At 39.3% G+C, this 27,926-nt stretch overlaps 1 protein-coding gene across 1 annotated transcript in view; it reads right to left on the bottom strand.

Moving 5' to 3' along the window:
- GABBR2 (gamma-aminobutyric acid type B receptor subunit 2) overlaps positions 1-27,926 on the bottom strand; it is a 497,107-nt gene that overhangs the window by 59,714 nt on the left and 409,467 nt on the right. The gene's annotated exons all lie outside the window — the stretch shown is intronic.

The raw sequence follows: 27,926 nt of genomic DNA, 5'->3' as shown, positions 1-27,926 counted from the left end.
AAACACATATACAAATAAAGGAAAACAGGGGAGGTATGGGAAAGAAGATCTTCCTTGCAAATTTTAACTTCCTGCTCATCTGCATTTTGCCTTTCCAAATGTCACTTCTGAAAAGGATTCTGCAATTGCAAGCTATTCTTCCTGTCCCTTTGCTGTCACAATAGCAAACTTTCGTCATGTCTGTTCATCAAACTTTCATAATTTCTGTTCCAGGAGCACAGCTGGTACAGCACGCATCTTTTATACTGGTATACCTCCATGAACAGCCAGCATAAAGCACAAATCTCATGGAGAGTCGGTGAATGAAGAATTTAAATTTGCCGTGAGGTTACGCACGCATTACCTTCATTTTGTGCAAGCAGTAATGCCTAAGCCAGGTGGTGAACAATCAGGCTTCCTATCCTGTCAGGCAGCAACCTGACGCTTTACTTGCCTGATATGTCACACAAACCTGAGCTGCTATGTAAACAGCAATAAATAACAGAGAAGTGGGTGGTGACACATTTGCATTTGCTGCTTGCACATTTCTTTCAGTCCCATCACTTTCATCCTAGGAAGCAAGCGAGGCAGTACGGAGAGAGGTCCTCTCAGGATCCTGGCAGGCTCCAGGATATAACCATCAAATAAATCAATTAATTTAACCCTGATGTAATTATCTGCTTTAGATGAAGGGTGATTTTAGCTTGCTGAATTCACTTATAAGATCAAACAGTTAGCCTAATAAGTTTATACTGTTCTAAAGACAATAGTATTCTCAGCAGCCCTGGTACAACTCCAGTGGCTTCAGTGGAGCTGCTACACACTTACATAAATGAGAGCAGCTTTCAGTCAGGCAGCAAGGATTTGATTTCCAATTAAAAAATAAGTCTTCAAAAATGAAGCCTACCATTACAATTACATTTAAACTGTTGTGGGACCTACAGTGAGCGTGCATCTGTAGCCTTGAAAGTATGCTCAATTTATGGATAGAAATTCCAACAACAGATTCAAAATCAAAGCCATTTCCTCTGGTTTCTATGCCCGATCTGTTGTAAATTGCAATGTCCTTGGGAGGAGGGACTATGGGTGAGATTCACACCAAGGACCTAGAATATTAAATGTTACAACTGGGCTTTTTTTTTGTAAAAATGAGGAGGAACAATGTCAGACAGGGATTCATAAAAACTGAGCACTTGGTTAAAGGAATGTGATATTTTCAGCTCCTGATCACGCAAACAGAAAGGCCAAGGTACTTTTCTAAGAAATGTGATAAAAGCCAGGAGAAAAATTTATAAATGTGCATCCTATATTCCCACAGGTTATCAGAGTAAAGAGACTACCGCTGCTGTGATCTCTGTTTTGAGTCCTCTAATGAAGACAACGTGCTCCAAGAGTGCAAACAGAAGGTCAGATGGAGGAGTGCTCAGCCCGTGAACCCTGGCAGAGGTGGAGGAGCCCAGCTGCTCAACAGCAAATAAGGCTGAGGCAGTTCTCCCCTAGAAATGGCAACTGGGCATCTGAAAAGTGTAAGAGCTAGGATTCCAGAAGCCTGCAAGGAGAAGTGGCAACTACACTGAGGTTGTGAGAAGGTTAATTTGCACTTAGGTGCCCATGAGGCACCTAGGCAATTAAGAATTTAGATTAATTTGTGGTCCTGGCTCTGTATTCCCACATACCTCCTGCTTTGGCTATTGCTGGCCTTCCATGAACACTGCACCACCATGCAACAAATAGTACTGCCAACTCACAACCAATGTGTCTGCCGCCACCAGCTCCTTTTCTTCTGCTTCCCTTACCACTGTCCATCTTCTGCTGTCCAAAGGAGATCCCCTCCTTAGCTCTGAACATTTTCCAGGTAGCTAATTAATTTAATTCCTTGCATTCCTGGCGTTTGTGGGCACATTCTCTGTTTATGATTTCCTTCCTTTCTGGTGGCGGAGGTGAGAACGAAGCAGCCAGGTTGCTACGAGGCTGAGAAAACCCGGGAAGCGCTAGGGAGGCAGCTACAGCGCCCGTATGGTCCGGGGTGGCTCAGCCCGTGGGAGGCTGAGCAACAGGCAATCCTTTACTCGTGGTGTGTGGGAAAGGGATATAGATGTCTGAGAGAAGGCTGTAACAGTAAGACTACAGAAACCTGGTAATAATTGCCCACTGCACCCAGAGCTCCCCAAGCCAAACAGAAGCTATTATGTTTAACTTCAAAACTACGTGTGTGTTCAGCCCATCTGAAACACAAAGTTGGCAGGTTATAACGCTGGCCTCCAATCATAAAAAGTCTGTTGAACGTATAATACCAAAGGAGATAAATGGCAACTGAAGCTAATAAACTGTTTATAATGTATTATTTCAGCTATCCACACATAAACTGGTCAAAAGTCACACTGGGACAAAGTTTAGAGAAGAAATTTCTTTACAAATTAAATGACTGCCTCAAGCAAGACCTAGTTCTGAGTACCGAGAAGAAGGCATGAATCTCAACCAAAAAAATTACTTCAGCTAAAATGAATTTGGACATTATTATTCTGAAACTATAAAGGCTATACAGATTAACAGTAAAATAACCAAAGGTAGTAATTGATTTAATTATTTCAGTTCATGTTTATTTGCAGCTCAGTTCTCAGTCCTAAAGCTAGAAGCAGAAGTTCATTTTTGTAGTAACTAGAGTTGAACCTTAAATAATAATTAAAAGCAATTTCCTTGGAGAAGAATAGATAAGGATACAATGCAAATCCTATTTATATCTATCATGAAAATTCAAACCCATCTCAAACACAGCCATTAGAACATGAAGAGCAAATGTGTATATAGACACAGGAATAAATAGCAGGCAATTCTTTTAAATGTGTTAGATGGGGACATTTTATGAGACTATTCTCACCAGGACTAAAGACAACAAAACAGAACAATTAAGGCAGAGAGAACTGTCACAAAGACGCTCAAGGCTGTATTTACAGAGGGGACAGGAGTGCTGGGTTTCAAGGATGCATGTCCATCATTTTGATATCACTAGTACCTGTGGAGCAGGGCATCTCTATAGGCACCTGATCCCTGTGACATCTCCGTTTCCTCTGCAAACGTTTCTAGTAGGCACCTCCATTTCTGCAGCTAGGTGCATGCATGACACCTCAGGACATTCGTTTACCTGGAGCCTGTCTTATGATCAGCTTTACCACAAAATGTTTCTGAACTGGCTGACTTGTGGGGCCTGATTTGGTAAAGCTGCTTAGGCAGTACCTATTCCTGTGTAAAACACAGCTTGTGAGAAGGAAGGGGAGGTGTCCTTTTCCTCGTCTCTCCCCCCATCCTAACTCTCGTCTATCAGGACGGAGGAGAGACAGGCTCCAAACTCTCTTCCACCTCATCAAACTTGAACCAGCATCTTCCACTTGAGTACTCTAACCTGCTGGAGCACAGTTGCATTTAAAATTTCATACACAAAGTGGGAAGAGGGAGCATGAGAGAAAAAGCCACCTCCTCATGTACCCTACACCTTGATGGATAGCTGTCAACTGGAGGATAGGAGATGCAGAAATAAGGCACTTCAAAACCTAATTTGGGGTCAGGAATTCTATTAACTGGTGCAAGTACTTGAAAATGGACGTGATTCCCTGTATAGCTGAGCAGCGGAGAAGGAAATGGGAGGAAGGAATGTGGCTAGCCAACAGCAGGGTACGCAGATTAGGAAGGAGGCTGAGAAATTTTGAGATGGTATACTGGAATATGGAAATCACTGGCCATTGAGTGTCTCTAATCCTTTTCTATTTTTGGTCTAACATTTCATTACATGTGGCACAGAAATAAATCCTGTCAGCTGTTTTGCTGGTTTTAAGAAGTAGAAAAACACCTTCAAAATTTGGTAGAAGTCACGGTAAATTAAACATTTCTTGATAAATCACTGTATGACTCAAATAACCAAGAAGGCAATAAAATAAAGAGACAGTATGGTCATCAACACTCTGAACTACCATCAACAGATCTCTTCATATTTTTAAAGTAAAATTATATCTCCAGTGCCTGCTTGTGCACAGTAAACAAATAATTTCTTCTAAATGGGAGTAAAGCTGTCATACATTCATATACTAGTCACTTTTTGAAAAGATGGTGACAGGAAGATGCATATGTACGTTCTACATTGACTTTTTGAAATCATTCGTTCAATCAACAGCCAGTGCCTTTAATTTGTTTCCTGAGGATGAAGACAGCTTCTACAGCTAATCCTGACTTTAAGTCCTTAATATTCTAATCCTTCTCATACATGGACAACACTTGATTAGAGGTAAGCAGCATTTGGTAGAATATGAAACTGCTCAATTATCTGTGTCATCATTCAGTTGGCTGGCAAAAAAGAGGAGGAAAACCATATATTTTTCGCAGGAATTTTGTAAGAATGACAAGAATTATCACAAAGACATTTTGCCATTCATCTTATTATAAAGTAATAAAAAACGATACCTTTTTAACCCCTCCCTAATAAAGTGTAGAAATGGTACCCTAAAATACATGTTTTTTAAAAATAAATATATCTTTTATTGACATTTTCCCTCTCCCAATCCCAACAGCAGAGTACCTCTAGTATATATTGAAGAAAAGAATGATTGTCCTATTTTAGTGATGGGGAACTGTGAAAGTGAAAGATTAAATGGATTGTCCAAAGTCACAGAGGCAGTAACTACACTCCAGTGGACCTAACTGGAATCCCGAGTTGGTTATCAGACTATTATGCCAATCTACTACCCTGGTTATCAATAACTCTGATTGTATTTTCTACTGAGCATCGTAAGATCCCACCTGTACCTTGCTGCAAAACACTTTTTCATGGCATAAATGACAATTATTGAATTAATATCAAAGATAAAGCTGGTAGGAAATGAAGCTTCAACCTTACACTTCGATATCTAAAGTGCTTCTGAGAACTGGGCGGGGGGAAAGGAATGACCTACCCAGCGGTGTCATGACAACATATAAGCAGCACAAACTTCTGCTGTAGTAGCAGAGTTTCTTCATTTACATAAAGAATTGATTTATTGCTGCTAGTAAAGAGCATTTCATTTCGTTTAAGTGGACTTTAAATAGAACATTACAGAAAAAGTCAGGTCTTCTTTATTGCTGTTGCTATTTTGAAGTAGTGCTCATCTTTCACGAAGGCAGGTGTGAATCTGCACTTAAAGAAATAATTTCTCTCAATGTTTTTACATTTTTTAGGATAATTAATATATCTGCACTGCACCACAGCAAAGACAAAGGAACTGTCATTGTAGATAAGACCAATAGCCCAGTTAGCTGCTTCCAGAGGTGCTTTGCAAAGTGTACAAGACTTGCTAGCTAACTGCACTTCCAGGAAAAAAAAATCCTTCCCTCAAGCTGCTGGAATTTTGGTTTTCTCCGAAGGAGCGGTAAAATCTTTAATATTTGTGTAAAGGTTAGAGTCTTTATTATTTTTTTCTACTGCACCTTTTTCTTCTCTATTTCTTACACAAGTGAGTTCAACAGGTTAATTATGCATAGTCTGCAAAGTACACCCTTTTATCTTTTAAAAATGTGCTGGTAAAATTAAGGCTTCTGCTGTCAGTTTGCTTATGTCACATTAGAAAGAGTAAATACTCACACTGTTTGGCATTTTTCACTGTTAATTATTTTATATATTGCTGTCATATTAGCTCCTATGTCTTTTCTGAGTTTTTAGAAAGCATCTGAACTAAACTCTTTTATGATTTTTGTTGTCCTGTTATTTGAAATTTCTCTTTCATCTCTCTCTTCCTTGCCTTCCTATATTTTCCACTTTCATCATGTGTGCCACAGACATATACCATTGTTATCAGCTATAAAATTGCTCTTCAAAATGGAAACTCTTACATTATGCTTCTCTTTGCTACCCTTTCCTCAATCCTTTTGAATTGTCTCACAACTCTCCTAAATTTAACTGAACTGATTAACTTGTGGTCAGCTGTAAATTTTGCTACCTAAATATTCATGATAACTTTTACATACACTTGTTAAGTAACTGTGATCTTCACACTGATCTTGAGGCATTTCATTGTTAGATCAAATCTATGCATTTTTCTGTTTATTTCTAACCAATAGATGTATGAAGCCAGCCTTTTCTGAACTGTTAGCTGCTTTTTGAACTGAAGTAGTGGAACAAAAGCACCATCCTTTGACTTTCATTATTAAAATGTAAGGTAATAATACCGCAATGCATTTTTGGTAACAGAGTAATGATTGCCTGGATCATCAGTTTATATAATACATATAAGTTCTTTTCTTGTGATATATTTACCACTTAGTGTCTTGTGGTAAGAGAGATAGCTACTGTAAGAAAACCTTTTGAAAATGTATGCAATTGCTCAAGTCTGTATACATTCAAATTTTGCTGCTCTTCATACTTTTTCTCAGGTATTCTTGAGAAGAGGATATTTCAGTATATTATATGTATGCACGAAGTGCTTTAAAGAAAATATAAAGGACAGGAACACTTTGCTGTTTTTGTGATGTCTGAAAGGAATGGTAATCTCGTATTCTTTCAAAACACCTAAAAAGTGTTTGAAAGCAGGCCATTTCACTTTCTGCTGTACTTGAAAAGTGGAACTCCAAAGGTATCCTCATTGACTACCGCACATTTTATTCATTAGAATGACATTTCTCTCTAGGCTTCATACTTGAAAGTAGGAGGTTTGTCCTACAAAAGTGTTTGAAAGTTTCTACCTTCTTCATGTATGACTATTAGAGCATGTAGGATATATTTAGTTTCTGTTTTTCACAACTGGATGTAGTGACTCACACTTTGTGGCTGTTCTCTTCATTTTCAAAGCAATTATTCCTGAAAAGGCTCATATACCGAGGCTGTCAGGTAAATATTTCTTATATGCCTGAAAAGAATGGGCATCTTTGCAGAAACCCATCATTTGACAATTTGCTGGAGTCTATGCTAGTGTTATATTTCATTGAATATTTCAATTTGGTTTTTAATAATTTTTGTTCATAGGTACTAAATTAATGAACTGATAAATCCAGGACCAAATTCATCCCTGACAGAAGCATAGATTTACTACCTTAAAGTCAGTCTCTGTTTATTCACAAAAACAACATCAAGAACAAGAAGAAACCTTCAGGGAGCACTTTATTGAAATGAACTTCCCTATACTGAGTAGTTAAAGCATATAGAAAAGAGAAATTACATTTAGAGATTGTTCTGCAGTCACCACAAATAACCTGTATTTTAAATATGTAAAAATTTCAACAGTACATGAAATCTGTAAGCACATTTCATGTAGGATTTTACCTTGCTGGCTGAGGAAGAAGAGAAAACTATGACAGCCACAGCAAATCATCTTGAAGAGTCCTTTCAGACTGAGCAGAAACAACTCCACTTAACATGAATCTTACATCTAAATAAAATTCAAATAGCTCCGTAAAGAGCTCCAGAAATCTTGCAAAAACATAATATGAGCTTGAAAAATATTTAGCTTCTTTATGCTAATTTTTTAAAAAAGAATGGTAGAAGCAGAAGCAACCCATTCTGGTGCATAGCCAGCGTTACATGAGGATGAGACACTTCATGAGTTCCTCTTGTCAGAACTTCCTATGACTGTAATTATTCCTTCCCAATGTCAACTTTGCTGTAGACATTTCCATGCCTGTGACAAGGAGAGGAAACGATATTCTCCTGTGGCTTTATGGATCGTTAGGTATAATCATGGCAAAGCTCCTTTATCAGAACAAATCCAGTTTAGCATGACATTGTTGGAGGTCTCTTGGGATGGCTAAACCTTAGAGGTTTTCTCATGTAACTCTCACTGTGTCAATACTGCATTTAAGTATGTTTCTGACATATTGCTAGACAGTTTTGCTTTAAAACCATGTATCATAGGTTCACAGGAAAATTCTAGTTGAAAGGGATCTCAGGGACCTGTCTCTACTTTAACCCACTGCTCAAAGCAGGGTCAGCTGTGAAATCAGACCTGGTTACTCATCCAGTCCGATCTTAAAATGGACAGAAACTGTACAACCTCTCTGGGCAACCTGTTTTAATGCAGGACTGTGCTCACCATGAAAAGATTCTCTTTGTGTCTATTCCAAGCCTCTTGTTTTAATTTGTGCCCATTGTTTCTCATCCTCCCACTATATACTTCTGAGAAGCAGCTCACCCCATCTTCTCAATAATATCCTCATAGGTATTGGGAGGCTGATCTTAAGTCACCCTGAAGCTTCCTCTTCTCGAGGCTGAACAACACCCATTCCCTCTTGCTTCAGTAACAAGCTTCTGGATGTTTAGAAAGTGGTACTGCTTTGCTTCGATTCCTGTAATAGTACCGTTCTCTACAAGTCAAAGAAATGGTATTCCGAATAAAATTGCAATTTGTTGAATCACCAGTGATATAGGAGGCATGCCAACTGAAATTGTAATCACATGCATTTTTGACATTAACAGCAGGAGTTTTAGGACCACAAACTGGCTTGCTTCATCAGTCTTAAGATCACATGTGACCTAGCTCACAAAAGAATGTTAATTTTACAATCTCCATTTAATGTGAATTATGGCTTTGACAGGTGGCTGTGCATGTTTGTAAAATCAGCAACTCTACCTGAATGCTCACAGTGAGTAGCTGATTCTGTAAGACACAACTGCAATAAAAGGCTTCCGCATGCAACAAACCAGGTGAAAAGCACAAAGCAGTTAAGGTTTATTCTGAAGCATCTGCCATGGTTTATACTTCATCTGAGATAAGGATTTTAAAAGTTGATGTCCAACATAAGAAATTATCTATTTTATGCCAGCAAACACAGTGGTTTTTGTTTCATTGTGTTTACAGTGAAAATAGTTAGCAACAAGGTTATATAATAATTTGAAACTTGATGAAAGGGCATGACGAATTCTTTATCAATTTTTTTTTTTCCCGAGATGATGAGACGTCTTGTTGAAAGATTTTCTAGACAAAAGAGCAGCTCGTGTACTAAGTAGAGGAACTACAGTCACTGTTACTCTGATGATCAGATTAGAAATGCCTCTGACATAAAGTATATTAATCTGAGAATGCATTTTTTAAAATTAAGGAAAGAAAAACGAGTCCAAAAGTATGGAAGAATTCTGTTGAAGGACCAATAATTTAAAAACAGAGAAATTCAAAGAGGCTGGATGTTAACTCTGGACTGACTTTTGTTCTACAAGTTGGGTGCTTAGCCTGTGCTTCTGAGGCTGTGCACACCCTGCCAGGACACGCAGGCAGCCCACAGCTGCCCCCATGGTCTTCTGAGACCAACGGAGAAATGGAGCGCAGGCAGAAAATGTACATTAGACCTTTATGGTGAACGAACAGCAAGGTCAGAGCAGCCAGACGTGTGCAATGTGATCGATCTGAGGATATGCAGTCTACCTGATGCTTCAGGAAAGCAGGGGGCATTTTATGCAGGCCCAGACAAATGCAACTGTGCTGTAAAGAAGGGGATGAGGTGAGATGGGGAGAGGGCATGGTAAATAGCTCTCCCCGACACTGCAAGAAAGGTGGATAGCACCGCAGAAGGATATAAATAAGTGGTTTTCCAACCTCTCTTCCAAGAAAAGAGCTACACTATCTAGCATGCTCAACCCTCTCATAACAGTTCTGCATTGTTTATTTAATTAATTACATAGAGGTGATAATTTAAAACAATAGAAAACAGAATAACTATACTTGCCATTGTTTCCTGCAAAGAGATAAAACTTCCCAGGTATTTCTCAGGCTAAAGGATGCTCGAAATTCTGAAAGAAGCTTTTGTTTGCCTGCAAGACTTGGAAATTGGAAAATTCGCTGCCTGAGTTTCCAATACTCTCTTTAACCTCTGATGCAAAATATAGGTGGAGCACTTTCTGAATGCTCTTTTTGAAATGTCAGTAGCAATATGAATACTTAATAAAATATATCTCACTTGGAATTAAGGCTGTGAGATTTTTTTAAACTTAGCTGAATCAAATAAGATTTGAATCAAACATCCACATTTGATGTGGATCATATAGATTTTTCCACTTTTTCTTCTACTGTGCCTCAAAAAAAGTCATTTTCTGTTAAAAAAAACCCATTTAATTTGCCCTTAGAGAAAACCTTTTTTCAGAAACTTGTTAAAAGAACAATGCTAAAGAAAGCCTGGACTCACCAAACCAAGAAGGATGGGTTCATTCAACCATTCAACCAGGGTTTACGGCTCAGGAGCTCCAAGCTCAGATGTCTCCTTTGCTTGAGGGAATCTGAATTCCCAATTCCTACCTGCCCAGAAAGTGCCTTACCCTGCTGCTATAATGGGCAGTGTGCTTGCATTTCACTTGTTGATGTGCTTTCACTGTATTAATAGATACTAAGTGTATTAATAGATAGTAACTCATATGAACACTGATGCATATACTGCCTGATTAGCAAATGTCCCAGCCACATGGCTGGAGAATCAGTCTCAGACTGCTCTCATTTTTTTGTGTAATTATGTCAGTATTTAATAAATAATGAAACAACCTCAATGGGGAGGAGTGTGGAAGCCCTTGTTTAGAATGTCCTATAATCTGGTTATCAGTACCTCCTCCTCAGCCTACATCCAGCCTTCAGTCTTGCAGAGGGTGGATTTTAACAGAAGTGAATCAAGTCCCTTCCAGTCTGCCACAGTGCTCCAAGCCCTGAGCCAGCAGGCAGGGAGATACTAATGCCCCTTCTCTAGCTCACACGTGCATCTGGCTGAAGCATTTTTTTTTTTCCCATGAAACTATTTGGTGAACTGGGTCTACATCTGTAAGATATTTCAGAGCAAGTGAATTTGCACGTCAAAGTGATTCCCTTTTTTTGCTACAACAGTTTGCCCAGCTCTGTCGTAACAATGAGCCTCGTTACTGAATACTGTTTGGCAAAGAATAACTACAATCGCACGCCTAGACAACTAAACAGAAAAACAAACGAAGAAAAAAGGGCATAAAAAATTAGGAGACCATGAAGATTTTGCAAACAGAAATCCTAAGAATAATAACCAAAGGAACATTGCAAATAGAGTATTTTGGGTTCTGTACGTGAAGACAGCAAAGCACTGCTGCTAATACCCACCAGGTGGCTCTCCACTCTGGAGCATAGCAGATTGTAAAAAATCCCTTTTCATAAGAGAAAGGGGCTTGTGCATACCCAAAATTACTAAGATTTGCTTTTGAATCCAAATATCCACCTCAGCTGCTGAACAGATGCTCAGCCAAGGAGACGGTGCGAAAGCCTCACGCTCAGTTCTCCTGTTTATTTTAAGGCTGTTATTTCTGAATTATTGTTCTGGATCTGTAAGGATTGTAACCCCCTGCTTACTCAACTCCATATCCTGCAGTATATGCAAACGGCATGTATGTCTGAGTTTGCTGGATGCCTGTCTACTGTAAAAAATAATACAGCTGAAGTCTTGTGCACCACTAATATCCCAATTAAAGGACCATGCGATCTGACCTTTCAGCTGTTTTTGCTTGCTGGCTGAAACTTGTATTTGTCTTGAAATCCTTTCTATCTCTACCCTTGATTGCTTCAACTCTTTCCATGATTTCTCTGAAATAAAGCTCCCATTCCTTAATCATGGAATATATTGTCACTTTATGATGGTGGCAGGCATTTCTAAGATGTTTTCTTCCCTGCCCCTGCATGCTTGAGATAACAATGATTATCAAAGTCATCGTGCTAAACTGAGGTGCCATTACTGGGTTAGAGTCTGAAAAGGAAGCAGCAGAGAAAATCACCTCTATGTGGGCCCAAATCCTGCTTTAATTGAAGGGCACAGCAGAATGGCTCCTGTTTCACTAACTTTAAATGACCTTGGTCTTCTTCGCCATTTTAGAGGAAGACACAGTCCTAAACTCCGAGCGCTTCATTTTCTCATACCTCACGGCATTACATCACCTTTTCCCCTCTGCCTGTTTAACGACGAGGTTTTAACATTGAGAAACAAGCTCTGTCTGAGAGCAATAGCAGTGGAGACACAGTTATGTTTGTTTTCTTTCTCATCCTAATTTTTCTTTTTGTATTGATTCTTCATAATGCTGGCACCCGGACAAAGAGCGAGCACTTTGCAGCCTGGCATTGCTTCTTTGTGGGGTTATCGCATAGCCCTCATTTCAATCTTTACAGAGCAGCTGCTTATAACGTAAAATGTTATCACCAAAGCAAGCTAACAAAAAGAGATTAATTTACTGAGAAACCAAAGCTACTCTTACAAAAATAGGAATATTTACTGGTGTTATGGGATTGCTGTGAAATAAGCTAAAGTGGTGAGTATGTGAGGAGATAATCCCTGAACCAGCTCACAGGTGCTGCTCTTTTTTCTCAAAATTCGAACCCAAATTTCATAATCCAGGGAAACCGGAATCTATCTTCTAGGTATAATGTGTTATGTAATAACTGCGTTATTTAGAGGGAGTATATATTTATACATACCTCTTTGTATTTTTTTTTTTTAAATAAGAAGACCCCTCAATTCAATGCTAAAATGGGGCACAAACTGCCTGTAGTGAACACCAGGTTCTGGTTTGCCTGCTTCCGTGGTTAAAGTCTCATTAACTTGCTGTATTTGCCCGGGTGCATCACCAAGAACCATCATTCTGGCACGCTGATGTTGCACACAAGGAAGTGGAAAGTACATAGGCAATCTCCTGGGGAAGCAACACAACCTCACTCTTCTCCACTCAAGGACGCTAAGAGAGAGAATGTGGCCATGGCAACAGCAAAGGGATGGATGGGGCCTGCCTCCTAGGAAATGCAGAGAAATCCCTCTGCCAAACAGCGCATATGTCACAGATGGTGGTAACATGGGCGACCCAGGGATGCTTTCTGCCAGCAGCAAGTGTGTTTCCACACATACGCCCGAGCCCACTCTATGGAATTACAGTTGACAGGATTTTAAAGCAATACAAGAATTCTCTCCCAATACCCTGTTCTATCTTAAGGTGCAAGGGCCAAAGCAAAATGTAGTACTTAAAATCTTCATTTATGTCCCTAGTTCATCCCTACTTTAATCTTAGTCTACGCATTTGTAAAATGTATATGGTAATGACTTCACAGGCACTTAAACAAAAGTTTAAATATATTTAATTTTTTTAATGAGAAGGCTACATATGTCCTACGGATAATAAAGGGGACAATGAACAAAACAGCAGTCCCACATTTTTTAAAATATGCAACGAAGAGCAGACCGTGTAATGTCAGGAATGAGTTCACTTCTAATTTCAAAGAAGTATGGCCATGACAGATATGTTAATCATGAGAAGTATCCTGTTGAAATTAATAGGACAAAGAAACCATTTTGAATAAAGGCAAAATTTTTCAGGAGAGGAGACAAGAAAGCCTAGAAAACCCTCAAAAGCATGAAGCTCATGATAACATCATGAAAACTGCAAGGCAGTAGGCTGATCTTCCTTATTTTCTATGACTAAAATCCAGCTGGACTTATACATGTCTAACCATCTTCAATATTACCTGGTACTATTTCTGAAGCCAGAACATTATTTCTTCACTTTCTGCTTTTTTACTGCTTTTGAATTTGTGATATGGATGTACTAACATAGTTTTTGCATTCATTCTTCTTGTTGCTTTGCATTGCCATGAGGAAAAACAGAATAAGAAAAAACTTTCTGCAATTCTAATCGTTACCAACTCAACAGCCCATGGGGTTCGTGTTCACAAAAAACTCTGGATGTAGGTCAAGTTCAGACTTGCCTCTTTTTGCCTTGAGGCATTTTTCTGCAAGGCTAATTCTATAGGGCAGAAGCGTATAACATTACACTCAGACAGACAGTTATTTTTAGTGGTTAAAGACTTTTTTTTTAACAATTAAGGCATTACAATTTGCAGAATAATTGTGCTATGCAGCAAAGATTACACAGATACCCTGAATGTACAGAAATGGCATCTTTTTCATGACTGCACTTGTTTTCTGTCCTTGATAGTGACAGCTTTTTTCTTTTTGCCCTTTTTTTTTTTTTTTTGTAGAGGCTCTGGAGTGCCTGAAACACAGTCCCAGTGTTTTTCATGTAAAAACAATTCCAGCAGCAGCCTGATGTGGAAGTTCTTCTTACAATCAGGTCAAACACAAAGAATGCAATATCTTAATAGTGGGAAAGGCTAATCATGTAGGAAGCACTGTTTTGTAGCATAAGCACTATTAGGCAGCAAACGTTAGAGCAAATTACCACAAAGAATGAACAAAGCTGGTTTTAAGCACTTATCAAGTGCTTTTTCCAATCCCTGCTGCCATTCATTATATCTCTGGGAGATGCTCTTATGAAAAAATGGAGATGGGGAATTTCACATCTCCAGCCAACAGACGAGTATCAGAGAGGCTGATATCTGTCAATAAAACTGATATTTACAGCAGAACAAAACATGATGAAAACCGAGATACAGATGTGTGAATTACCCTTGGTATCCCAAACAAGGAGATAGAGTGGAGCCCTCCTGACAGACAAGCCTTGCCTGCTGATCCAGGAAGATAAGCATTTGAAAAGAGACTATCAAAAGCCACTCATGAGCAGCCTTTGCTTCCAAAGCAATTTTCCTTGAGGATACAGGAAATCAAGTGTTCATTGATAATGTTTACTTTATAAAGGAGTCATGTGGGCCAGATTATCAGATCCACTTCACTTACTTTTCACAATTCAACCAGTAGCGAGGATTTAAAACCGAGACACATTTTGCCAGCTAGGGATTCTTTTGGTACAAGACAGTTCATTATCATCACAAATACAGTAGTATCAGACCTTTCCTAGCAAAGGAAACATGTTGGAAAGGGCTGCAGTTTTCTTGCACTCTGCTTAGTTTGGCAAACAACTCCTTTAGGCCAGTTGCTAATTAGCAGTCTTCAGAACAGCACTAAATTCTGCAAACGCCATAAGCCATGCAGAACCATCCCCAGAATCAGGAACCAGGCAGTCTTAGCCACGATCATCATGAATGTGAAAACAAGCTTGTTACAAAAAGTTTTTTGTTCTATGAAAAAAAATTACATATTTTAATTTTATGCTAATGCAGAACAAATGCAAATGTTAAAATATCTAATTTTTTTCGAAACAGTTTTTTCCCCGCAGCCTCCATAGACATCCACAGCAGTGTCTTGCTTAATAAAGCTGTATGATTCTTTCCCTTGAATTACAAAGGTGATTTTTTTGTTTTGCATCAAGAGTATAACACACAGGTTATGCATAGACACAGAATTTGTGTGTGTGTGTGATCTATATCTTAATTACTGATTTTAAAAATAATTTACATTTTGGAATATGGATTTGTCCCCTCGAAGTGTCTGACTTATTGTGTAACTGTTTTGATCATAATAAATAGTTGACTGGATATCATTCACATTTTCAGTGCTATTGAAAGTAATTTTCAGACACCTCTGATCGTATTCTTGAAAAAATTATGCTGTCACCAAGAACAATTATGAGTGACTGTTTCTTTTTCCTGTCATTCTGACTATATTCACTGTTTCCCTTTAGTTTTCTCTCCTTGCTGGATGGAAAGATGAAAATTACCCATGCTCTCAATTAATTTTCTCGCTCTGCAAATTAAACTTCCTGAAAATTGTTCCCTTAAAAATGAATTTATTACTTCTGCAACTGCAATCAGTCTGCACCCAGATAATCTCATCTTCACTCTCTCTCACAAATATCTACTAGTCCCGGATAGTTCCACTTTATTATGTCCAACTATGGCACTAGGATGCTCATGCAGAAATGGGTGAGTTCAGAATAAGCAGGCATTTTTTTGGAAATCTGATCCCTGCTACAAAGTAGGGGTGTGCTGTTTGGAAGGTACCGTCTGACTATATGTGGAGCTTCACCAGCATTTGTGAGATGCTAAAAATTATAGTCTGCTTGTTGTTGAGACAGAAAAGGGCAAGTGACATTTGACTAGCAAGATCACTGAACTGAACAGACCCTCAACGTTGTGGACATGTAACCTCTGTGTATTACACTAAAAATAAAAAAAATGTTTTGCATTTTTCTACAAAGGATTGGAAAATGCCTAAAACACAATAATGTGTTTGGAAATGGTTCCCACGGGAAGTTGCTCCATCACTTCCACAGGGATTAAGGTGAGGTTGACTGGCCTGTAGTTCCCTAGATCCTTCTGCTGGCCCTTATTGAAGGTAGTGGTGACCTTTGGTTTTCCAGTCCTTTGGGACCTCCCCCAGTCACCATGATCTTCCAAAGATAATGAAGAGTAGCATCACGATGACATCAACCAGCTCCCTTAGTCCTCATGGATGCATTAAATCGGGTCCCACAGATAAGTGTATGTCCACTTGGTTTAATGTTGCCTAACATGATCCTCCTAACTGTGGGTAAAACTTCATTGCTCCAGACTTTCCCACAGATCTTAGGGGCCTGCAGTTCCTCAGGGCAAATTTTATCAGTAAAGACTGAGGTGAAGAAGGCATTGGATGCTTCAACCTTTTCCATGTTCTTTGTCACCAAGTCCCCTGCCCCATTCAGTGTCAGGCCCTCATTTTCCCTAATCTCCCTTTTGATGTTGATGGACCTGTAAAAGTCCTTCATGCTGCCCTTTCTGTCTCTCCCAAGATTCAACTGCAGATGAGCTTTAGCCTTCCTAATGCCATTCCTGCACACTCAGAGTGTCTCTATATTCCTTTGGTTTCACATGTCCCAGCTTTCACCTCTTGTACAATCCCTTTTTAGGTCTGAGTTGAGTCAGGAGCTCTTCCTTATTGATCAGTGCAGGCCTCCTGCTGCTTTGGCTTGATTTCTTCCACATTGGCATGGGTTACTCTTATGCTTGGAGGAGGTGATGCCTGAAAATCAGCCAGCTCTCCTGGTCTGCTCTTCTCTCCATGACCTTCTCCTGTGGGATCCTTCCAAGTAGATCCTTCAACAGGCCAAAGTCTGCTATCCTGTAATCCAGAGTTGTGCTGCTCCTATTTGCCGCCTTTTCTTCTCTCAGGATTGGGATCTCCACCACCTCATGGTCACTGCAGCCAAGACTGCCCTCAACTTTCATATCCCGAACCCTTCCTTGTTTGCAAGCATCCAGTCCAATGGAGTGTCGACCACTGTTGGATCACTGGTCACTACTGCTTGGAAGTTGTCATCAATGCATTCCATGTATCCCCAGGATTGTTTGTTTAATACTGTGTTGCCATCCAGCACATATTAGGTCCCCCATGAGAATCAGGGCTTTTGAACGTGAGGCTTCTTCCCCTTGTCTGAAGACAGCCACATATTCTTCCTGATCAGGCAGTCTGTAGCAGACATCTGCCAGAACATGGTCTGCCCTCTAATCCTAACCCATAAACTGTTGACTGGCTCATCGCCTGTCCCAGGGCAAGGCTCCATGAATTACTGCTAGTCTCTTACAAAAAGCTGAATGCCCCCACAACCTTGCTGTCCTTGCATGTGTCCATCCATTGCAGCACGCTGGTTGTGGGAGCCTTCCCACCATGTCTGTACAAGGTCATAGTCCTGCAACTGCACACATGCTTTTGATTCCTCCTGGCTTTGTCCCATGCTACATGCATTCATTATTGTAAAGGCATTTCAGAGAGGTGCTCCAGCCTGTTGATTTCTCAGAAAGTATGAGAGCCCCCCCCATGATGCTGTCCTCTTGGCACTTCCCTGTTTGTGTGCATGTGCTTGAAGTGGGCCTCCTTCACCCTTCATTCTTAAGTGCTGTCTTCACAGAATCACAGAATCGTATAGGTTGGAAAAGACCTTTAAGATCATTGAGTCCAACCGTCTTGTCTACCACACCCTTCGCGCTTTCTTGCCAATGCAGCCCACCACTTCCTCAATGGACTGTGGGTCATCATCTCCCTTCACCCTCTCATTCCTAGCTTCAAGGTCTCCGCAGCAGGCTTTGCTGCCAGTCTGTTGGCAGAGATGCTTTTGCCTGAATCCACGTAAGAGCTATTTTCTAGAATCCACCTAAGTACTAATTTCAGACATTTGCATTACTGAGTAGAAATCACACAAAGCTAGGCTGAAAGAAACCTCTGAGACAGGATGAAGTATACCCAGCTCACTCTTGATTACACATTCATCTAACATGTCCTCAGAAATCTCCAGTGAAGGAGACTGCACAGTTAGCATGTTCCAGCACAATCTGTCCCTACACTTACTTTTTCTTAGCATCTAACTTAACTCTCTCGGGTAAATTCAGCTAATTACCTTTGTCCTATCCTCAGTGGATAGGAGGAAATTCTGATTTCTCATCGTTAGAATAATCTTAATATCTCACTGTTCTTTTTACAACAAGCTTTCTCATATTTGTTTAGTTTAGAACAAAGAAGGCACAACAAACCAGCAAATTCTCAAACCTCCCTCACAAGCCATTTCCTAAACCTCTCATACCTCTTCTGACTTTCCTCTGGACTCTTAGCAATTTGTCTACCTTTTCCTGAAATCCAAGCATCCAACATAATGTTCTAGTTAAAATGTCATGTGTAAAATAAAATACCTCCTATCTCCCATGCTTTACATACAAACATTGCAATTCATCTGCTCCTTTTTTTGCAGCAGTATTAAACTGTAGTTTCGTATTTAGGTTGTGATCCACCCCTGCCCCTTTGTACAGTATTATCACACTTATTACAAATTTTCTGTTTGGGCATTTATTCTTCCTTAGTAACTGTTGCACTTCTTTCATGTTTAATGAATGTAATTTTATTGATTTCAGACCACTTCTTCAAACTACCATGACTTCTGTATTTTAATCCTGTCCTCCAAAATATTCCCTTCTTATCAGTGGAAAAAAAATCACAACTTTTTGATGAGCATTTTCTGCCCATTAATGAAACTGGAACAAAACACAGGAAAAGTCTGTAAAGCATGTTATATAAAACATCTTCCCAATTTGACAGTGAACTGTCATAACTATTTTTTAGTACATTTCTGCAACAAGTGGGTACACCCACCAGATGGCAATTTCATCCAGAACATTTCCCTAAGTTGCTTATGAGAATGTAACTGGTAGTGTGTCAAAAGCCTTATTAAAGTCCAAATATATCACATCCACTGCTTGCTTTGTATCTACTGGGCCAGTTATACCGTCAAAAAGGAAAACAGATTGATTTGACTTGATTTGTTCTTGATGAATTGATGTTGGCTGTTTCATATCACTTTGTTATTTTATTATCTATGTGCTTATCAACTGATTATTTAACAATTTGTTTTGGTAACTTTTTGGCTATTGAAGGGAGGGTGACTCTTCTACAATTTATATTTTGTCATTGGCAATATTTTACAAAATGATGATAATATCTATTGTAGTCAAAGCATTCTTGAATGACCAAGTTCAAAGTCAACAATTTATAATGTAATTGTAAATACTACACATTGTTTTAACTACATTACAAATTCTAACAAGAACTTGTGTATCTCTGTCCCTGCTATTGTATTTGGGTTTTGCCTTTTGTTTCTTCTACTATTGCAATTGTGCGTGCTCCAAGCCTGTTTCTTTACTCCATAAGAAAAAGTAATGAGGACTTTACAGAGACATTTCTGAATTCTTTCTCTGAATTAGGCCATAAATCCCTTTTCTTACCCTCCTTCAAATTCCGCCTCTAGAAGATCTTCCTTCAGGATCCTTACAAAGAGTTAGCAAAACAAAAGTAGTTTGCTATGGGCTTGTCTGCAAACTCCTAACGACGATTAGCAAAACAAACCCACTGATTGCATATTTTATCCTTCCTTTGCTGATTGTTTTTGCACATCACAAGCATTCAGGAATTCAAACTGTCTCACTGTTTGGGCAGTGCAGCCTGACAGGACTAAACAAGAAATCCAATGGGATCTATTTACAGCAATCTCAATTATAGATCCGCTCTTACCTCCAAACTTTTTCTTCATGTTCAGCCTGACTAAATGAACACAGAGAAAGGAATCTGTAACTTCTGAGGGACAACAGTTTTAATTAGCTCATAGTACAATGCAGTGCAGCAAAGGATTGTGAGAAATAATAAACTAGAAAGTACTTCAGCCTCGAGACAATATTGCTTACAAGTGTTATTCTTACAAAACCCTTCAGTAACAAAACACTTTAAGGTTGCTGTAAAAAATCTGGATGCTTTGAATGACAGGTTAGACCATTATATTGTGAACTGTCTGGTCTTAACTGTTATTCGGAAGGGTGTCCCCTTACTGTGTGACTCCCAGGACTGCTCTGGATGGAATAAGGAAGGCAAGGATTTTCCTGCGGTACACAGTCCTACTGCTTCGTGTTGTTTGAAGCTTCTGGACTAGTGGAACATATTATCCAATACTTGGATGAACTTAGCGCTCAGGTGCTACGTGGTTAACCAAGTCAGAGATAACTGTCCTAATTTATATCAGCAACTTAGAGAAACTCCTTTTTGTAACAGAGAGCCTTCTTTGAGTTGGCCAGGTTGCTCCTGCACTCTCATGCAGAGACCGGTCCACTCCCCCATGCTGCTTCCTCTCCACTGCAGGATTTGCCAAAATAAGGTCACTGTAGTACACTTGTCAGCAAGAGCTTGCCTGTGATGCCTGAGATGATGAAACCTGGTTGCATGGAAGGATGAGTAGGAGTTAAGCCCATTACACTACTACCCTCAGCACCACTATACTGGCCTCCAATGAGCTCCTGGGTGGAAGTGAAAGGACAATTTAAGCCTATAAAGCCCTAAATAGTCTGACAAGGATCTAAATAATAATGGCAAAATCCACTACCGGAATCATTGTTCTGTACTGCAGCCTCTGGGGGTACCAGAAAAGCAGAGTCTCTGCAGAAGACGTGACAGGCAGCTAGCATTTTGCCCCGAGAGAGCTTCAGTTTTACTCTCCCTCACCCATGCCATTTGTTAACTTTTAGCATGCTGTAACAACCAATATTCTTCTTCTTGTATTTCAGAGGAAAAGGCATGATCAAAGGTAGAGAAGGTGGGGAATAACTGATGTAAGTATACAACGGAGCACAGAATTATGTATTACATCTTATACAGTCAGAGCACAGACGTACGTGGGCACCTGTAACTATTGCAGCGAATCCATGTGTTCATGCTTTCCCATCCCAACGTCTGTGAAATCTATCTATCCAAACTTACAAATAAAAAAGTGCCAAATTTAAGCCAAAACTTATTCAAATGAGTTAAATCACATTAATGCCAGTTCACAAGCATTTCCTCAGTCATGGTTCTCTCTCTTCAGGTCTCAGACAAGTGATATAAAGACAAGACAGTTGATCAAAGTAAAATTTAACCGCCTGTGGCTGAGATTAGGGAAAAAAGTAATAATTGCTAAATGAGAGAAGGCACTCCCCTGTTAACAGATGCACAAAAACCTTAGGTCTGCATTTGAAATGCTGTGGACTTCACAAGTTGTGGGAAGGCTTGCATGACATTAACTGCGTGCTGCTTGGCACTCAAAGGGACAGAAAAGCTGCAACAATTAAGTATTCAAAAGGCTTTTTTGGTAACTTGAATTTAAAGTTTCAATTGCTGTTTTAATCATTGTTGTGAGTGGATAGGAATCCCTATGAAACAGACTGCCAGGAAACTGTTTTCAACACCCTTTGCGTTCCTGTCAAAATTGAAGTGCGATAACTCCACTTTGCATTTTCTCAGCCCTTTCCTTTTGCTTTCTGCTTCGGCTGTTTACAGAAGAAAAAAAGGAGCACACAGAAAATATTTTTTTTCTCCTTCATCACTGCACACTCCTTCCCACCAAAATCTGCAATTTTGAAGATCATGCAATTTCCACAGAGGACAATATAATCTAGTAATTCTTCTAATGTACTTCAAAATGTGTTTACCATGTGCTGATATTATCACTTGTCACTCCGCAGGGAATGGCAGGAATTCCAATACAGAGCACTTGTGAAGTTGTTTTTGCATGGAAAAGTAGCGTGAGCTGTTTCTGATCTCAGAGCTGTTTAGCACCGACCGCCATTCTCAAAAGAGGAAACAATTCTCAATACCTCCTTCCATCCCCTAAATAAACTGTTATATCATATAAACATACTTATGAATAGCAGACACACATTTTCTTCATGCTTATTTTAATCTGCAAAGATTGAGTCAGGTTTCCCAAATTCATGTTTCTTTGCATACCATGTAATCCAGAACAACTATATTGTGTTTTGTAGACTGTATTAGCATGAATAGACCAGTTTTATGAACCCAAATACACCCTGGAAAAATACACACTCAATCATTGTTAGAAGGAATGCTCTATTCTCCTCCAGCTCACCGTTTTCCTGTCTCTAAGATGCCAAGGAGAGGATATCAACAATACAGACAGCTGGAATTAGAGAAGTTTAAAATGAACATGTTGCCTTTTGAGATAACTAGTACTGATACTTATTTCTGCCTTTACACTATAGTTTTTGTTATTGATTTTCTTTTTTAATGTTTCCACCTGATATGCTAACTTTGACAGCAACAAGGGTCCTGTTCTGCTTGGAATACAGTCCCCTGCAGAGCTGTCGGATGCTACATGACTTTGTCACTTCTCTCCGTGCTTTAAAAAGACATTGCTGAATGCTCTTTTAGGAAGGAAGACACTTTGAATGTCCCGTGGCAAAGAGGAAGAAGGGGGCTGGAGGGAGTGGAAGAAGAGTAGGAGGCCTGGGCAGTGAAATTGGTGAAAGAAAAGCTGAAAATTGTTCTTGTAATGTTTGCTGAATGTTTGTAGAAGAAAACATTACCACGTTTCAGTACTGTCCCTGGACAGGGTCTCCTGTTCTAGTCCTTCCAGATGAACAAGCTAGGGCTGGGGTGCAGTGACAGTAATGTCAGTGCTTCTGAATGGAGGGGGAACAGCCTCTGATCTCCCCAGGATTACGGTGCTGCTCTTCAGACTGCGCCCTGGTCATGAAGAATTTCCACTTAATTAAGGAAACTGAGATGCCTGAATTAGGAGCGTAGGGTTCAGATATTGTCAGTGGAGGCTTTATGAAGTAACTGACATAGCACAAATGCCCCTGCCTCATAAGAACTCTTCAAATACAGAAGTTCTGGTGACGGCTTGTATTCTTCTTTCACACTTGCTTGCAGGTATGAGGTTCATTGTGAATCCACACATAATCCAGTCTTTGACATAAATACCTTGCTATCTGTAGCATGGTTCTTTACTCGTTTGATGATTAACAATGGATTTTCATGCAACCAGTACTTTTCTTGAGGAGTATTTTGTTATAATGAAGATTGTGTTCCTTTTTAAAATCAACAATCCTGTTAGCATAAAATTGAAGAACTCAAGTTGTTAAAAGAGAATAATATTTTGGAGGATGAATATTAACATTGTACACAACAAAAAACTAGCAAGCAGATTTCTTGTCAGAGCTTGAATTAATTTTTTTTTAATTTTGCACTGATTTTCTAATTTGAAACTAATCAGAATATCAGTTCTGCTTACTGAACACTATAAAATTAACATCTACAGGCAACTTTTCTGCAGCTTGGCAATGCAATACATCAATCTGAAACCGATGTTACACCTTATTTCCTTATTTTCTAAATAGAGGCCATATAAATAAATTGCAATATTGTTATGATGGTGTGAGTAGGTTACTTTTAACAGCATTCAGAATTGCATGCAGGTAATTTAGTAAGTCTCCCCTTTACAGGAATCTGATAAGACAGAAAGTTTATTGCTGTGTAGAGCTCTGAAATAAAACAATTGCTCCACTTCTGAAGCATACCTTTTTAACCTGATTTACCTCAGCAAAAATTAGCTGCTTTTTCTTTTAACAACTGTGCTTTTCTGAGGTGTGTCCTTTCATGTGGAAACTGTACTATATAACATTATTATTGTCTGTATGTGCACACGGACACACAACACATGCAAGACAATATATGTGTGTGTATATGTATACAGGCCAAAGCATGTATGACGAGTGTTACGCAACAGTAGGTTAGAACATAAGTAAACTGATAATCACTAAACACGATCAAGTTCAGTTAGAATGAAGAAGAGCAATTCTGTAGCCTGATCTGTAAACGGTATATTGTACCAGATACTACGCAAAACCTGTCCCTCAGTGCTCTGCTGAACCACTGGATGGCATCAACCTATAACATAATCAGTTGCTGCTGCTTTTATCTTTTTGCAATTCTACTGATTATTCTACCATTTGCAACTGCTTTATACAATCTGTGCACTCTTCATCTAAAACCCCAGTCCTGTGAGTCCATCCCTTTGGGAAAAAAGTTAACCCGGTTTATTATCCTAATAGAGATAGTAACTGTGACCTTATCACCATTTTGGTAACTGATTTTAATTATACTACAATATACAGCACCAGCTGCACAATACTGGAATAGAAATCTTTTGTTCTCATTTATACAGTTCATAGAGTCTAATAAACTCTTTAAGGACTCATGATCCTTTTATGCTGAACAGACTTTAAAAAAAAAATATAGTTTTAGGGTATGAAAGCATGTACTGTCAAAGAAATTTCTTTTTTATATCTGGCAATATCTGCTGGTAAACCACAGAACTATATATCTAGTCATATTCTATGAAGAAGAAATACTGCTTTTTTTAAATTTCTGAAATTCAAATATGGGAACTTTTGCTGAATACTCATTTCTAATGGCTGTGAAAAGCCATGTGTCTCATGTTCAAAAAACTTCCCTCTTGTCAAAGATATTGATTTCGCAAAACCGTACATCTGGCCATAAAGTTAATGCTGTCAATGGGAAGCTTTGTAGGCTGAGTTATTTGCATGCGCGTCAGACTTTGCAGGAATGGGGCCTTTATGGACTCAATTCTGCCTTCAAGTATATCTGAACAACTCCATTTCAAGCCAATGCAAATTAGAAAGAAGAACTAAGTGCTGTTTGTATAGTTTGGCATCACTGATAGTCGTCTTCTAAGGAGAGGAAAAGTGCTTGACTGGGACGGCCAGATTGTTATAGATAAATGTTGAAATTCACTGGCTCAGCTGTAATGCAATACTGTCAAATCTGTACATGAATTTGTACATACTATTCCAGCTATGCTATGTACATCTGGCATGTGGTAGTTGCATGGAAGGCCATTGCAAAAAAAAACCCCTTAAATAGGACTGGCAGTATGTCTTATGCACTCCCTATAGAAATCACAAGCTTTTTCACTGCCCGTACAGGGTCTACTAGCCAAGATCTTCTGGTAGGAACCTCATAGTTCGAGTTCATGTTACAATTTGCAGTCTCATGCCCATCAGTGTTTATGCCCTCATGCTGTTTCTGCTTCACTTGAGGGCAGGAGTCAGCTTCGTTTATCTCTGAAATATTCAACAATGAGCATCCAGTAACAGTCCCTATAATTCATTTTGGGCTGTCTTAATTAAAATGAGATTTATTAGAGAGAAAGAATCAAATTAAACTTTAAGCAGAGTAAAAACATAGTCAGATTAATGTCATGATAAATTTAACTCTCTGGGCCAGACTCTTTCTCTTTTTTAAGGCTGCAATTTATTAGATAGATAAGAAGGAATTTAAAAACCTACATTTCATAAAGTTAATTTGCTGCTGCCCAACAGCAATACGCTTTCAAGGCTGGACCCAATAAATGATGATCCCAAAAGTAAGGACAGGGATGGCTATCTTTCAGGCATCTGCCTTCACAGGTTTGGTGGCTAGATTAGATATGTGGACGTAGATAAATATCCTCAAATGGGAACCAGAACAATTAGTATCTAGAGTTAGGCAACAGGATAGCAGGATCATTAAATCTTGCCTCTTGGGCGCGTCATCCAGATTCCTTTTTTTCTCCAGCACAAAATCCACTCATCAAATACACCTCTGAGCTTTTCTTTAAAAACAAAGCTAACGAAAGAAGTGGTCTTCCATTTCCACATAAAAATTGGTATGTGAGAACACTGATCAGGGAGAGGGGAACCGCTTCCTGGTTCATTGAATAAAATGTAAAAAAAGTAACTTTGAGATTAGGGATCAATCATCTGCAAAGACAGTTTGTGTCTCCAATCCAATAATGCAAAGTGACATAATTTTCCAGGAGACAGACAAACGTACCTACAAAGAAAGAGTCAATGCCTGGTGATTAGGGCATTGATCGATGAACTGGGAGCTTAAATGCTGATGAGAGAATTGAAACTGGTGTCCCAGTTCTCGGGCAAACAAGCTCACCATCATCTTGTGCTACATGAAAGGTTATGTTTTACATGAAAGGTTATGTTTTACAAGAAAGGGGCAACTGTCACAGAGGGGGTTTTTTTGAAATCTAAGTCTGTCAGAGTGAGTTAAACCTAATGATGTCTGGATTAAGCTGCTCAAGCTTAATAACAGGAGTGGTGCTTCCCTTCCAAGTACTAGGGTAAAATAAGGTAAGAGTTTGCTCCATTCTGCCAAGACTGAGGCAACTCACTGTGTGTGTTATCATTCTGGAGGATTTTAAAGCAACAAATGGAGTGTTACTGGTTTAGGTGACAGCTGCACAGTAGTCTTCAGCAGTTTTGGATTTAATTACATAATTATGCTCAAGTCCCATTTAAGGTGCTTGTATTTTTTCTCTTCAATTTCAGTTTTTAATTTGTCTGTTGACCTTCTAGCTTTTTTTCTTCATATCGCATATCGGCTCAGCATTGCAAAACTAAGAACAGAAGAAGGCAATCAGTAATATTATTCTGTAGGCCCAAACTTCTCTTCACAGAGCCTCAAGGCTTAACACAAGATTTACTCAACCCTAATATAACTCAGTCTGTGAAGTTGGTTGGGCTGATGTTTATGCACAAGAATCCAAGATATTTGGACTCAGAAAGCATCAAACAGAGCAGCTTTAGCACTGGCTGATGCAGATACCAGAAAAAGAGAGAAACTGGTCTTTCTGGCCCCAGAGATTGCTGGCGTGGAGGGATGGAATCTCAGCTTCGGTTTCCTGCTACTTTATTCCATCACAGCACAGAGAGGCCATTGCCACTGCTCGCACCTATTCCAATAAGACTAAGCAATGCCTGGAAGGATCTCTGGATAAGTCTACACCAATAAACTTCTGCAGATAAGTACTGCTGGAACAGTGGTGAGCCTTTTGGGTTGAAAGGGAGTTATGACTCAGAAAAAACCCACCTTTTTAGTCTGCTTTGCTATCATAACTGACTTCAGGTGATGCAGAAGAGGCCAATACTGCTAGTGTGCAAAAAAATATCATCATGTCAGCTGGTAATGTGCGTCTCAGTCCAGAATCTCCACTGTATTCACTTCTGCAGAGCTGCTCTGGCTAATTGACTGTATATCATGGCCCATATTGTTCTTTTTAATAACAGTGTGGTTAAATCCATGTCTCTGGCTGTGTGATGAGAGTATCAGGGTATCATTGTGAGGTTTCTGGGAAAATCCTTTTCTGCCTCAGAAGTCAGGAAAATGCTTTTCTCTACACAGTAAGGGGCATCTCCCCTCCATTTCCCCCCAGGAGATACCAGTAGGATGGAGGACATGCAACAGTTTTAGAAAGTGGCCTCAGAATTCAGGCGTTCAATTTTTAGGCTGGATTTGAGACCATTAAGAAATTATGGCCTTGTATTTTCATCTCAGCTATATGATCTTACTCCTGTATTATTTATATTGGGTAAGAGAACACAGATTAGAAACAGATTTATACAGAATAGACAGAGACCAGATTAAAATAGCCTGTCTGAATATTTTATCTAGTCTGGCTCTCTGGAAGGCTTATCTAGATTGGTTTAGTTATATTGAATAAAATATTACTTTTCTAAGAAAGCACTTTCTGCTTTCCCCCCTTTGACCCTTTCAATCTCTCACGCTGTCAGTTACTTCTGGATTAAATCCACTTTTCTCCTCAGTGAGTCCGTGTCATTTGCTTGTAAAAATCTGACAGAATTCATCATCCTATCAGAGAAACTGATTGTAACTCTGTCACCATTCCAGCGATACAGTGTCTGATTGGGTGCTCCGTCTGAAGTGGGTACAATAGTTTTTCGTTCCTGGTAGATTAGCCATGTCTCTCATTTCTGCTGACATACACATCTAGCTCTAGTCATACTTCC

The sequence above is a fragment of the Mycteria americana genome, chromosome 2 (genome assembly GCF_035582795.1).
Source record: "Mycteria americana isolate JAX WOST 10 ecotype Jacksonville Zoo and Gardens chromosome 2, USCA_MyAme_1.0, whole genome shotgun sequence".
Lineage (NCBI taxonomy): Eukaryota > Metazoa > Chordata > Aves > Ciconiiformes > Ciconiidae > Mycteria > Mycteria americana.
The sequence above is the reverse complement of the archived record's forward strand: the minus strand, read 5'-3'. Positions and strand labels throughout refer to the sequence as shown.